We start from the raw sequence: 12,833 nt of genomic DNA on the forward strand, positions 1-12,833 counted from the left end.
AAAAGTGTCCTAATTTAAAGATATAACGACACTCTAAAATGTCAAGAAAAGTCTTTTTTAGGGACATTTATATATGTTGTGTTATCATCATAATAATGACAACGCTAAATGTCACAAAAACTCATTTATTATGATATTTATATTTTTTATAAGGATAATAAAAAATGTCAGTAAAGATAATTTATAAAATCATTTTAAATGTCACCTTAACTAATCTATTATGACAGTAGCAAATGTCATTTTAATAATTTATAAATATATTTAAAATGATCATTAATATTCATATAGAATATATGACATGAATTCAATATTTAAACATCATCACAATCCATCCACCATTTAGAATAGAAAAAAAAATTATAAAATACAATTTAAAGTGCAAATAGATAATCTAAATTCATCCCACAAATATTTGAGTCAAAGTTACAAATGCAAACTAACGACAAGTTCTTTACATCCAAAACAAACAACACACTACACTAAAAATAGTAAGTTTTAGAACAAAGTCTGATAAAATAAAAACTAACTAAGCAACCCATCTTCAACCGTCATATTGCTTCACAAAATTCCAAGTACCTATCACCTACAAATACAATGAATAAATTTTTATTAGTGAAATAAAACAATGAAGACAAAAAGTTAATAGAAATAATGATAAAGATTAAATATCATACCAAACGAGAAAATGTAAAGTATCATTTCATATTTACCTAATAGTAATCTTCGTTTACTGTTAACTGCAAAAGTATTTCATATTTATTTAAAATTATAATTACATGATAAATATAAAAAATTAATAATATTTCAATGGAAAGTAAAAAATATACCAGATGATAAGACCAAGATATCATTCCTTCAAGTGTATCCTCAAACTTCTGTAAAAGATCATAAGGTCTAATTAAACTCTCTTCTGGTTCTAGGACAACTTGTATTCTTACTTTACACCAATTTGGTCCTAGTGCTTGTCTCCCTACTATAGTATTTGGATCCATGCTATGGAGCACTCATTTTGCCACAATTTTCATTGAATCAAATAAACTTTTGATCAAAATAGAACATCCAATCTACAAAAAGAAAAATAGAGTTAAAAATTTGAAGAGTTTGAATATGTGTGAAATGCATAATAAAAATGAAAGTAAATAAACCTTACTCGTAAAGATGGATGATGAGGAACAGACATTTGTGGATTACTACTTGGTGATTTGTGTTGATTACTATTACAATTTGAAAAATGACTCTGGTTTGATTGATCAGAAATTTTAGCTTCTAGCATTGCAATATGTTGGCCTTGCTTTTTAATTTGCTCATCCATTTTTTTTAACTTTGTCTGTTGTTCCATCACTTGTCGATTGCATGTGCCACGACTAGGAACTTGATCTCCCCATAAATCAGATGGACTAACACCATCACCAAGCATACGTACTCAACCAGGTCTATCTGGTCCCATGATTTGAGCAAATATATCATTTTGATTCATTGGGTCATTAGAATCTTCAGGAAGTTGATTTGTTAATTCATTCATTGCAGCCTTTATCAAAACATAACATGTTGATACTTATTAAATATATAATGATAATTAAAATAAATCATTTTTGCTACAACATATTTGAAGAGTATAAAATAGCTTACCAATCTTTCATCTACAATATTACTTGAAGGACTTCTATTGGCATGAGTAAAGCAAGCTTTGAATAATTCAACTTGTGATGGAGGGTGTCCCTTTTCTTTTTCCTGCAAATATTCAAGCTCATCCCAATCTAATAAGCATGTTTTCCACCTTCAATTACTTCAATAAAACTAATCAACAGAAGCTAATAAAGCTAATCAACATAAGCATGTTTTCCAAAGAGAATCAAACTTGAAGAAAAAGTTACATATTAAAGTAATCGGTGTTATTTGAGGCTTATAAGATCCATTGAGTTTGGGGAACTTGTTTATAACTAAAGTTTACTCTTCTGTATCTGTTGGTGCGGGAAGCATCTGACGATCGAATCGTTGTTTTGATAATGGAAAAGGAATTCAAAGTTAAGGCTATGTTGTTATCTAACAAGGTTCATGGAGCTTGTAGGAAAGTCCTAAGTGGTACATAGGTAAAAGTCCTAGCTGCGGTTAGGCAGGTGGAAAACCCTAGGGGGTGTTAACCCTAGGTCATAGGGGGTGGTAACCTTATGCGGAAAGCCTTGGCGGGTCGAGGGCTTCAGGCAAAAGTCCTAGGGGGTGGTAACCTTAGGTGGAAAATCTTGGTGTCGCGAACCAGGTGGAAGACTGGACGAGCCGGGAAGCAGGAGTCCAGCAGAAAGTCCAGAAGCATCGAGCGCCGAGCAAAAGTCCAGTCGATCTGGAGGATCGTATTACCAACAGGTAAAACTCCTGAGTGGAGTAGGTGAGGATGTGTTCCCCGCAGAGGGAACAGTAGGCGTCGGGTCGACCTAGGACTTCCAGTCGAAAATCATAAGTCAGACCCGGACAGTCTGAAGATTGTCAGAATATTCTATTATCATGATTAATATTTGTGCTAACTTGGTTTTGCAGGATGTGTTTGTATTTGTAGACTAACATGTTTTGCAGGGAAAAAAAAAACTAGAGTTTAGCCTCGGATGAACAGTGTTTGAGGCGCCTCCATGGAGCTTGGGGGCACCTCGGGTGCAAGCCAGAAGAAGTCAGCGCAGCAGGCTTGGAGGCGCCTCGGACCAGGCTGGAGGCGCCTTGAAGCTGGGATTGGAGGCGCCTTGGACAAGCCATGGAGGCGCCTCAAGCAGGATAAGCGAGGAAAATTTCTGCGCTTATCTCCGCGGCAGACTCGGGGCTTGGAGGTGCCTGGGACAGGCTTGGAGGCGCCTCCAACATAGTATAAAATAGGGGTTCAAGGCAGCACTCCATATATCTTCGTCCAAGCGATCCTTCTGCGACAAGCTGCTAATGACACGATCCCGAAGTGCTGTGACAACCTCCCGACAACCCGGAGCTTCGTTTCTTCATCTCTTGTTGTCGGTATAAGATCATTATTTTAATTTGAGCTGTAATTGTTATACTTGTAAACTTTATCGATTCTATAGTTGTTGCCCACCGAAACCGGTCAACGACCGCGTGCCTTGGAATAGGCGTCGTCACAGGCTCCGAACCAAGTAAACGACCTATGTTCGCATTGTGTGCCTTTTATTTCCACTACTTTATTACTCTTATTACTCATTGAGTTTTACGAAGTTGATTCCAAAACGTAAAATAGCCATGAGCGCTATTCACCCCCCCCCCCTCTAGCGCTTCTCGATCCAACAATTGGTATCAGAGCGTGGTCGCGTTGATCTGGTGCAACCACCAATCACGCAATTTATTTTTCGTGGTGTTTTTGAATTTATGGAGTCAATTAGAATCTAGCATAATAGCTACATTCTAATTCTTTTTACGAATTAGTTTTTGCTCGAAGTTGGTGAAACACCACTCGAGCTCGTAATCTTAACTTTATTTCCCGCACTGCTAATCCAAGACCTAGTCTTGGGACATCTCTTCTATTATTTTGTTTTGCATACTATCAATGGCCCAACAAGAGGGTTTCAACACCGTTCGTCCCCCGCTTTTCATCGGAGAAGATTTCGGGTACTGGAAGGGACGAATGGAAACTTTCCTCAAAATCCAGTTTGAGACGTGGATGATCGTCAAGACTGGATTGTAACTACCAACCGACGGAGACGGCAAGCCTACACCCTGCGAAAACTAGGAACCCACCCTAATCAAGAAGGTGGAAGCTGATGCCAGAGCAACCTGTACCCTCCAATGTGGACTGACCAAAGAGGAGCTCAACTGAGTTGGTCTTTTTTCAACCGCAAAGGAGCTGTGGGGCAAACTTATAGAACTGCACGAGGGCACCTCAGACACCAAAGTAAGTAAACGTGATTTATTACTTAATAAACTATATAATCTAAAGATGCAAGAAGGTGAGACGGCGAGTTCACTCCACACACGTATTCAAGACATCCTCAACTCCCTCCACGGAATCGGGCAAAAGGTCGAAAATAGGGATATCATAAGGTGTGCTCTCAATGCTTTTCCAAGGAGTACATTGTGGGTATCAATGGTAGATGCGTACAAAGTCTCCAAGGATTTATCTTGTATAAAATTAGATGAATTATTTTCTGAGTTTGAACTACATGAGCAGACTAATGCACAGCCAATCGAGAAAGGTGTTGCTTTACTTGCAGGTGCCAGTAGAACTCGTGAACCAAGATCACGACGAAGAACTGAACCAGAGTCGGAAGAAGAACCTGACTCAGACGATGAAGACGACGAACGAACAACTGAGCTCGTGAACCTTGTGAGGAAGCTCTACAAGAAAAAGAAGGGCTTCAACAAGAGAGACCTAAAGAAGGCAGTACAATCTAAAGAGATTCAACCCAGTTCAAAAGTCAAGTTCGAGGTGATCTGCTACGGGTGCAACCAAAAGGTGCACATCAAGACCAACTGCCCTAATCAAAAGAATGCAAAGAAACGAAGGAAGAAGGCCCTGAAGGCGACATAGGACGAATCATCCTTAGAAGATACCTACGACGAACTCGATCAGACGAGTCTCCTCGCACTGATGGCCCGGGACCAGATTAATGTGTCCGAGAGTGAAAGCGAGTCAGAAGCAGAATCAGAAAGAAGCCACGGATCTGTATCCATTTCTGAAGGGCCAGACCCCGCTGTAAGTATTCCTCGACTAAATAATTTAGTTAATTATTTATTACGCAAATTAGCAAAATCGAATATTAGGGTCAAGTCACTTCTAAAGGAAGTAGCAGTCCTTAAAGAAGTGACTAACTCCAAAACCTTGCCTGACCCAGTTTAGACTGGAAGTTCAACTCAAGTCCAAAAACTTGAGGAAGAAAATTCTAGTCTGAAAACTCAGGTCAAGGATTTGGAGAAAACGTTGAACGGTTTTCTTTGGGCTCCAAGAACCTTGACCTAATTCTTGGGGAAAAAAGAGCCATTTACAATAGAACTGGGCTAGGATATAAAACCAAAAAGAAATATAGATCTTATCTATCCTTAGTAAACAGACCAAATAGTAAATTAGTCCAAGCATGGGTACCCAAGTCCAACCTGATCAATCAAGCTGGACTTGGTCAATATTGGATCTCGAAGGATCAAATACATTACCTCGATAGACCATATCGAGGCCTTTTGTGGAGAGCCCAAGAGTAAAGCCATGAGGGCTTAGGCCCAAAGTGGACAATATCACGACATTATAGAGATATCTAAATTCTTTTCGATCCTACAATTGGTATCAGAGCCCGGACTACTAGAAGGTTTAACCGCTGACTGTGCACAAGAGCTATGATCTGATTGAGCCATGTGGGTACAATATTGACCTCGAACAAAGAAAGTGGGGGTTCTTATGTTCGGATCAAGAGGACCAGACACCAGGTAGGAAGTCCTAGTTGCGGCTAGGCAAGGAAGTCCTAGTAGGTCGAGTGGACCGAGGGGTAGGAAGACCTGGTGGGTTGAGGATCGGACATGGGAAGCCTGTGGTCCTTTGTTTGAGGGGGGGGATTGTTGGATTGCAAGGTTGTAAACATAGTCCCATATTGAAAACATATAAAAATAGATCTTGATTTTCAAATTTCCTATAATGTAACTTTAAAATTCTTGTTGATCTTCAAATCTGCTTAATTTTAAAATTATATTTTAAAAAATAGGAAAAATAATGTTTTAAAAATCCCAGTTTTCTTAGTTTTTTAAATTTGGACTTAGCCTAGGATCCTCCTCCTAGAAATCATGTTCCCCTAGTTTCAGCTAGAGCATCTCACAAGCACACTAGGCATAATTTGTTTGTGTTTGCAAAACTTAGAACGGTGTGGGATGCATAAGGTTCAGCCTGGACTCTAGAATGCTTATTTCTGTGCATTATAGTGAGTCTAGGCGTTAAAAACCAACTTTACATTAATCAAGATCATCCAGCCCTAGTCAAATCTAACTGGATCTATTGACTTAACTTGACTAACCAAGTGAAAGTTGTTGTCCTCTAGGGAATCAGCTAGTAGCTAGATGGTTAGACATGTGGCCAAGAACTTAAGTGCTTGATTTTAAATTTTTTTACTCATGCTTATACATTAGGGTTCTGGTACCTTACTAAAAGAAATTAATTAATTTGCAATCTCTTTAACTCAGCTCATGCTTGGACATTAAGATTTTAAGCTTCTTAATCCTCCTTTGCCTTTAAGTATCTTGGAATTCTTTATTCAGTTAAATATTTTGTTAAATGGCCTTAGCCTTTCTTAATTTTCTCTCTTTCTAAATTATTGTTCAAAAAGTTTTTTCAAAATTAAGAAAATATTTACCAACAAAACCTTTCGAATTTATTTAAGTCTTTCAATAGCTTTTGAAAATTTAGCTAAGTATTTATCTATTTTTCTAACAGATTTTCAAAATTTAACTAAGTATTTTTCTAACAGATTTTCAAAATTTAGCTAAGACTTTCAAAGTATTTCAGCTTACCCGAAGTATGCTTTAATATGTTTTCCAAATTTTACAACATATTTTTCAAAGAGCTCAACTAAGTTTCAAAAATTGGCTAACGTTATCTTTCAAAGTCAATGTTTTATTAGCATTTTAAACTCAGTTGAAAGAAAAATATCTCTTCAGACCCTTATTTCACTTAGCTAAGAATTTTACAATTAATTTAAAAAAGCTAAGTGTTATTAAAGTATCTTTATCCCTCTTTAAAGCCTAATGTTTATTTAATTCTCTATTTTTCTAACTATAAAATCTGTTTGAAAAGTTAGAATTATTCAAACTTGCTTATTTTTGATAAATGGCAAAGGGGGAGAGTAGAAAATTCAAAGTAGGGAAATTCAAAAGTAAAATTTATAAAGAGAGCCTTTATTAAGGGGGAGCCTTACAAAGTTTAAGTTAGTTTTAGCTTAACTATGTGTGCACTTAAAAGTTATTTATTTAAGCTAAACTATGCATCTATTTTACTTAACTTTGAATTTCAGTTGTTATAATCAAAAAGAGGGAGATTGTTGGTGCGGGAAGCATCCGACGATCGAACCGTTGTTTTGATAATGGAAAAGGAATTCAAACTTAAGGTTATGTTGTTATCTAACAAGGTTCATGGAGCTTGCAGGAAAGTCCTTAGTTGTACTTAGGCAAAATTTCTAGCTGCGGTTACGCAGATGGAAAACCCTAGGGGGTGGTAACCCTAGGTCATAGGGGGCGGTAACCCTATGGAGAAAGTCTTGGCGGGTCGAGGGCTTCAAGCAAAAGTCCTAGGGGGTGTTAACCCTTGGTGGAAAATCTGGTGTCCCGAACTAGGTGGAAGACTGGACAAGCCGGGAAGCGGGGGTCTAGAAGAAAGTCCGGAAGCATCGAGCGCTGAGCAAAAGTCCAGTCAATCTGGAGGATCGTACTGGCAACAGGTAAAACTCCTGAATGGAGTAGGTGAGGACGCGTTCCCCACAGAGGGAGCAGTAGGCTTCGGGTCGACCTAAGACTTCCGGTCAGAAGTCCGAAGTCAAACCCGGACTGTCCGAAGACTGTCAGAATATTCTATTATCATGATTAATATTTGTGCTAACTTGGTTTTGCAGGATGTGTTTGTATTTGTAGACTAACATGTTTTGCAGGGCCAAAAAAAATTAGAGTTTAGCCTCGGATTAATAGTGTCTGAGGCACCTCCTTGGAGCTTGGAGGCACCTCGGGTGTAAGCCAGAAGAAGTCAGCGCAACAGGCTTGGAGGCGCCTCGGACCAGGCTGGAGGCGCCTTGAAGCTGGGATTGGTGGTGCCTTGGACAAGCCATGGAGGCGCCGCAAGCTGGATAAGCGAGGAAAATTTCTGTGCTTATCTCCGCGACATACTCGGGGCTTGGAGGTGCCTGGGACAAGCTTGGAGGCGCCTCCAGCATAGTATAAAATAGGGGTTCGAGGCAGAACGCCATATATCTTCGTCCAAGTGATCCTTCTGCGACAAGCTGCTAACGACACGATTCCGAAGTGCTGCGACAACCTCCCGACAACCCGGAGCTTCGTTTCTTCATCTCTTGTTGTCGGTATAAGATCATTATTTTAATTTGAGCAGTAATTGTTATACTTCTAAACTTTATCGATTCTATAGTTGTTACCCACTGAAAGCTGTTAACGACCGGGGGCCTTGGAGTAGGAGTCGTCACAGGCTCCGAACCAAGTAAACGACCTGTGTTCGCATTTTGTGCCTTTTATTTCCACTGCTTTATTACTCTTATTACTCGTCGAGTTTTACGAAGTTGATTCCAAAACACGAAATAGCCACGAGCGCTATTCACCACCCCCCCTCTAGCGCTTCTCGATCCAACAGTATCATGTTTGAATGTGGCTTGAATAAACTTCTGCTTCTAGTGTATGTGTTTCTCGTGAATAATCTCACATGAGAAATAGATTTTTCAACAGCCTTTCTCAGTATTTGTTATTTTGAGATCTAGGTGTACACCAATTACTGGGCCTTTCTCAATGTTTCCAAAGAGTAACTTAAGGCTTCAGAGTATGTTTTCCATTATCTGCCTCTTATTAAAAACCTGCATCACTTCCTTTGGTTGGTGACAACAATAAACTCTACTCAATCAATACAATTCAAAATTTTCTTGAGGTTAATGTGAAAAAGGCAAACTCTACCATTTAGAAAGTTTGGTGATACTAAAACTCGTATAGAATTATAATATGAATAAGAAGAATTACCAATTTGTGTTGCACTTGAGCGAAAGATGTCCTTCCAATGGTTTGATGCATTATCTTGTGCTTTCTGGCAGCTTTATTTTTTTCACACATTTCCTAATATATTGAAATACACACATGTTACTCAAAATAAAAAACTACATACGATTAGAATCAAATTATATTCTACATAAAAAAATATTATCTACCTTTGTTTTTTCTTTGTTCCAAAAAGTAATTAGTCCCATATACTGTTCGGCATGAGCTCTTTCATCTCTCTATTCTAAAAGGACTTGAATTGATAATTCAGGATTATAGTACTTCTTTTTAAGTTCTAACTTCCAGTTTCTCCATTTTTTTGCTATTGAGTATATTGTCCTATTTTCTAACCCCGGAGGAAGATCATACTTTTCCTACCAAAAATATTTAGATAAATTATCATTGCATAAATTAAAAGTCTTGAACACTAAAATAATGCAAAAGTGTTTTAATTACCTTTATAACATTTAACATGTCTTTCTTTTTTTTCCGTTGGCATTTTATGCCAATTTTCCACATCAATTGGACAATACTTACTATTTCTTGCCAAAGATCCCAAGAAATCAGTAAATTTATTTCTTTTTGTTCCTATAGAACGCCCCATATCATGACATACAATCTCAATGTGTGGTAATGTACTAGGTCGACCCCAAATTTCTTTCATAAATGTAGGACTTCTTTTTTTTTCTATTTCTATTATGAAGTACATCATCACTATATGTCACCATATAAAAAAGATATTTAAGACAGAATATAAATAATAAAATAAATTATTATAATTTTTATATATGTTACCTTCATTAGATTTTTCGTTCATATCATCATTTTGGTCTGGAACTACAGAATTATTTTCAACATGTGGGATATGATCTTGTACATCAACATGGAATTGATTTAAAGCTGCATCCCTTTGGTTATTCAAGGTGCCTTGCATATTTTCACCATATATAAAAGTATTGATTCAAGTAAAAAAAATGCAAATAAGAATTTTATATGCATAATTTTAGATAATACCTTGTTCAATTGAATGTCGATCTGTGTGATTTGTACACATAGCTGATGGTTGCATGTCAATCTCAGTTTGAAGTGTAAAGTGAGATTTCCTTTTAGTTCGATGCTTAGGAGTCATTCCTACTATAAATAATAGTTAGTTACAAATTATAGATAATACAGAATCATAAACCATCTAATATCAAATATAAATATAGGACCTCTTTTTTTCCTATTAGTATTCCGAAGTACATCATCACTATCTATGCACATATAAAAAAGATATTAAAGATAGAATATAAATAATAAAATAAATTATTAGAATTTTCATATATGTTACCTTCATTAGATTTTTTGTTCGTATCATCATTTTGGTCTGGAACTACAGAATTATTTTCAACATGTGGGATATGATCTTGTACATCAACATGGAATTGATTTGAAGCTGCATCTCATTGGTTATTCAAGGTACCTTGTGTTGGATCGAGACGCGCTAGAGGGGGGGGGGTGAATAGCGCTCGCGGCTATTTCGTTCGTATCAGAATCGTAAAAAGCGTAAGAGTTAATGCAGCGGAATAAAAACAAACACACAAAGACGCAAGAGATTTTTACTTCGTTCGGAGCCTAAGACGACTCCTACTCGAAGGCCCGCGATCCTTGATCGCTTCCGGTGGGCAACAACTATAAGCTCGATTATTACAAACTAAGTATTAGAAGAAATGCGATAAAAGAAATCTATACCGACGATGAAAAGAGAAATCTTGGAGCTCTGGGTGGTCGGAGACTTGTAGCAGCACTTCCGGGAGTCTTTCGAAGCAGCACGTTGAAAAGAGAAGACTTGGAATTCATTGAACAAAGCTGCTGGTTGAACCCCCTTATAAATAGTGTTCAAGGCACCTTGAATGCTACCAAGGTGCCTTGAGTAGGCCGAGTCAGCCGCGGAGATGAGGAGCGAACTAGTCGAATCTTATCATAGATTCATGGCGTCTTCCACTGTTCACAGGGCGCCTTCATCTGTTCAAGGCGCCTTCTACTGTTCATCAAGGCGCCTTGAACAGCTTCTCGCAGCCAGCTCCAGCCTTGCACCCGAGGCGCCTCGGACACTGTTCATCCGAGGCTTTAGGTTGCTTCTTTGCACCTGCAAGATACGTTAGTCCCAAACACTATCCTGCAGCACAAAGTTAGCACATAATATAATAAATATGACAAATGAAGTATTGACAGTCTTCGGACTATCCGAGTATGACTTCGGGTTTCCAACCGGAAACCCTAGGTCGACCCGACGCCTACTGTTCCCTCTACGGGGAACGCGCCCTCACCTACTCCACTCAGGAGATTTACCTGTTGCCAGTATGATCCTCCAGATCGACTGGACTTTTGCTCAGCACTCGACGCTTCCGGACTTTCTGCTGGACATCCGCTTCCCGGCTAGTCCAGTCTTTCACCTGGTTCGCGACACCAGGACTTTCCACCTAGGGTTACCACCCCCTAGGACTTTTTGCCTGAAGTTATCGACCTGCCAAGACTTTCCGCATAGGGTTACCACCCCCTATGACCTAGGGTTACCACCCCCTAGGGTTTTTCCCTTTGCCTAACCTCAGCTAGGACTTTCCTGAAATCCTCAAGTAGACTTGTTAGAATAAAATACACCTTAACTTTGAATCCTTTGCCATTATCAAAACACGAGTTCGATCGTCGGATGCTTCCCGCACCAACAATCTCCCCCTTTTTGATTATGGCAACTCAAATTCAAAATTAAGTAAATAAACGAATAGATAACCATTTTTAACACAGGCAAATTTGCTAAGTATAGATGAACACATTAACCAAAGCAAATTTGCTAAAATAAACTATAGGCTCCCCCTTAACTATTGCTCCCCCTTTTATATTAATTTAAATTTGAATTTTACATTTGCATTTTGCTACTCTCCCCCTTTGGCATATATCAAAGAAAAATAAGCAATAATAGACTTTTGAATAATGTAAGATTCATTTCTTATTTATAGCTAAGTGAAAAGATGTATCTTTTTGATAGATTTTAAAAGCTAGGAGAAAAGTTGTTTTTTAATTTTTTGGAGGTAATAACTTAAGTTTTTTATTTTTTAAAAAAAAAACTCTGCAAGAATTTATAGTGTTAGATTACGATCATAACTCTAGGCTCAACAAGTATTTGAACATTAAGATCATAACTTAGCTTAGCTCTTTAAAAGTATTGAATTTGAAAACTTGGGTTAATAGTAAACTTAAGTTTGAACAATATTTAAATTTGGTTTAGGTTAGTCCAAGCATGAGTCATATTCAATAAACTTACTAGGTATCAGAGCCCTAATGATCAAAACATGCTTAATCAGAAAACTGAGTGTCTTTTTACCAACTGTCTAACTTTTAGCTATTTGCTGACTGCCTATGGGGCAACAGCTTTCACATGGTTAGTCAAGTCAAGTTGATTTGGTCCAGTTAGATTTGACTAGAGCTGGAAGACTCAACTTGATTAATGTATATTGCGTATTTAACGCCCAGACTCATATCGATGCACTGATATAAGCATTCTTGAGTCCAGGCTGTACCCTATGCATCTCACGCCGTTCTATATTTTTCAAACACAATCAAGGTAAGCCTAGGTGATTGTGAGATGCTCTGGCTTAATTCTAGGGGAACATGATTTCTAGGGGAAATGCTTAGGCTAATTCCAGAATTTTGAAAAATCTAGGAAATTGGGAATTTTGAAATTTATTTTTCCTAGATTTTGAAAGATGATAAGTAAACCCAAAATTTGTGAAACTGACTAAGCATGCAAGTAAGTACATATCATCTCAAGAAGGTCTAACAAAATAAACAGATAGTGAAGTGAAGGTGTTCATAGGTAACATTCCATAGTATAATGCATAAAAGGGTCATATCAACTGTCAGGATCATCTACACAAGGAGCATCAGCTGGCGTGTCATCAGCAGGAGGTGGTGCATGGGGCTGCTCGGGTGCTGGCTGACCTAGACGTCGTATCTCGTCATGGAGGGATGTAAATCCGGTAGCCATCTCGGACCGAATGGAGAGAACTATCCGTCGTGTCTGAATGGACTCGACCTCGAGTCGAGCAAGTCTGTCCTCGACGGTGAGTGAGGCAGATGTCGATGGTCCAGCTGAG

Source organism: Zingiber officinale, chromosome 3A, assembly GCF_018446385.1.
Source record: "Zingiber officinale cultivar Zhangliang chromosome 3A, Zo_v1.1, whole genome shotgun sequence".
NCBI lineage: Eukaryota > Viridiplantae > Streptophyta > Magnoliopsida > Zingiberales > Zingiberaceae > Zingiber > Zingiber officinale.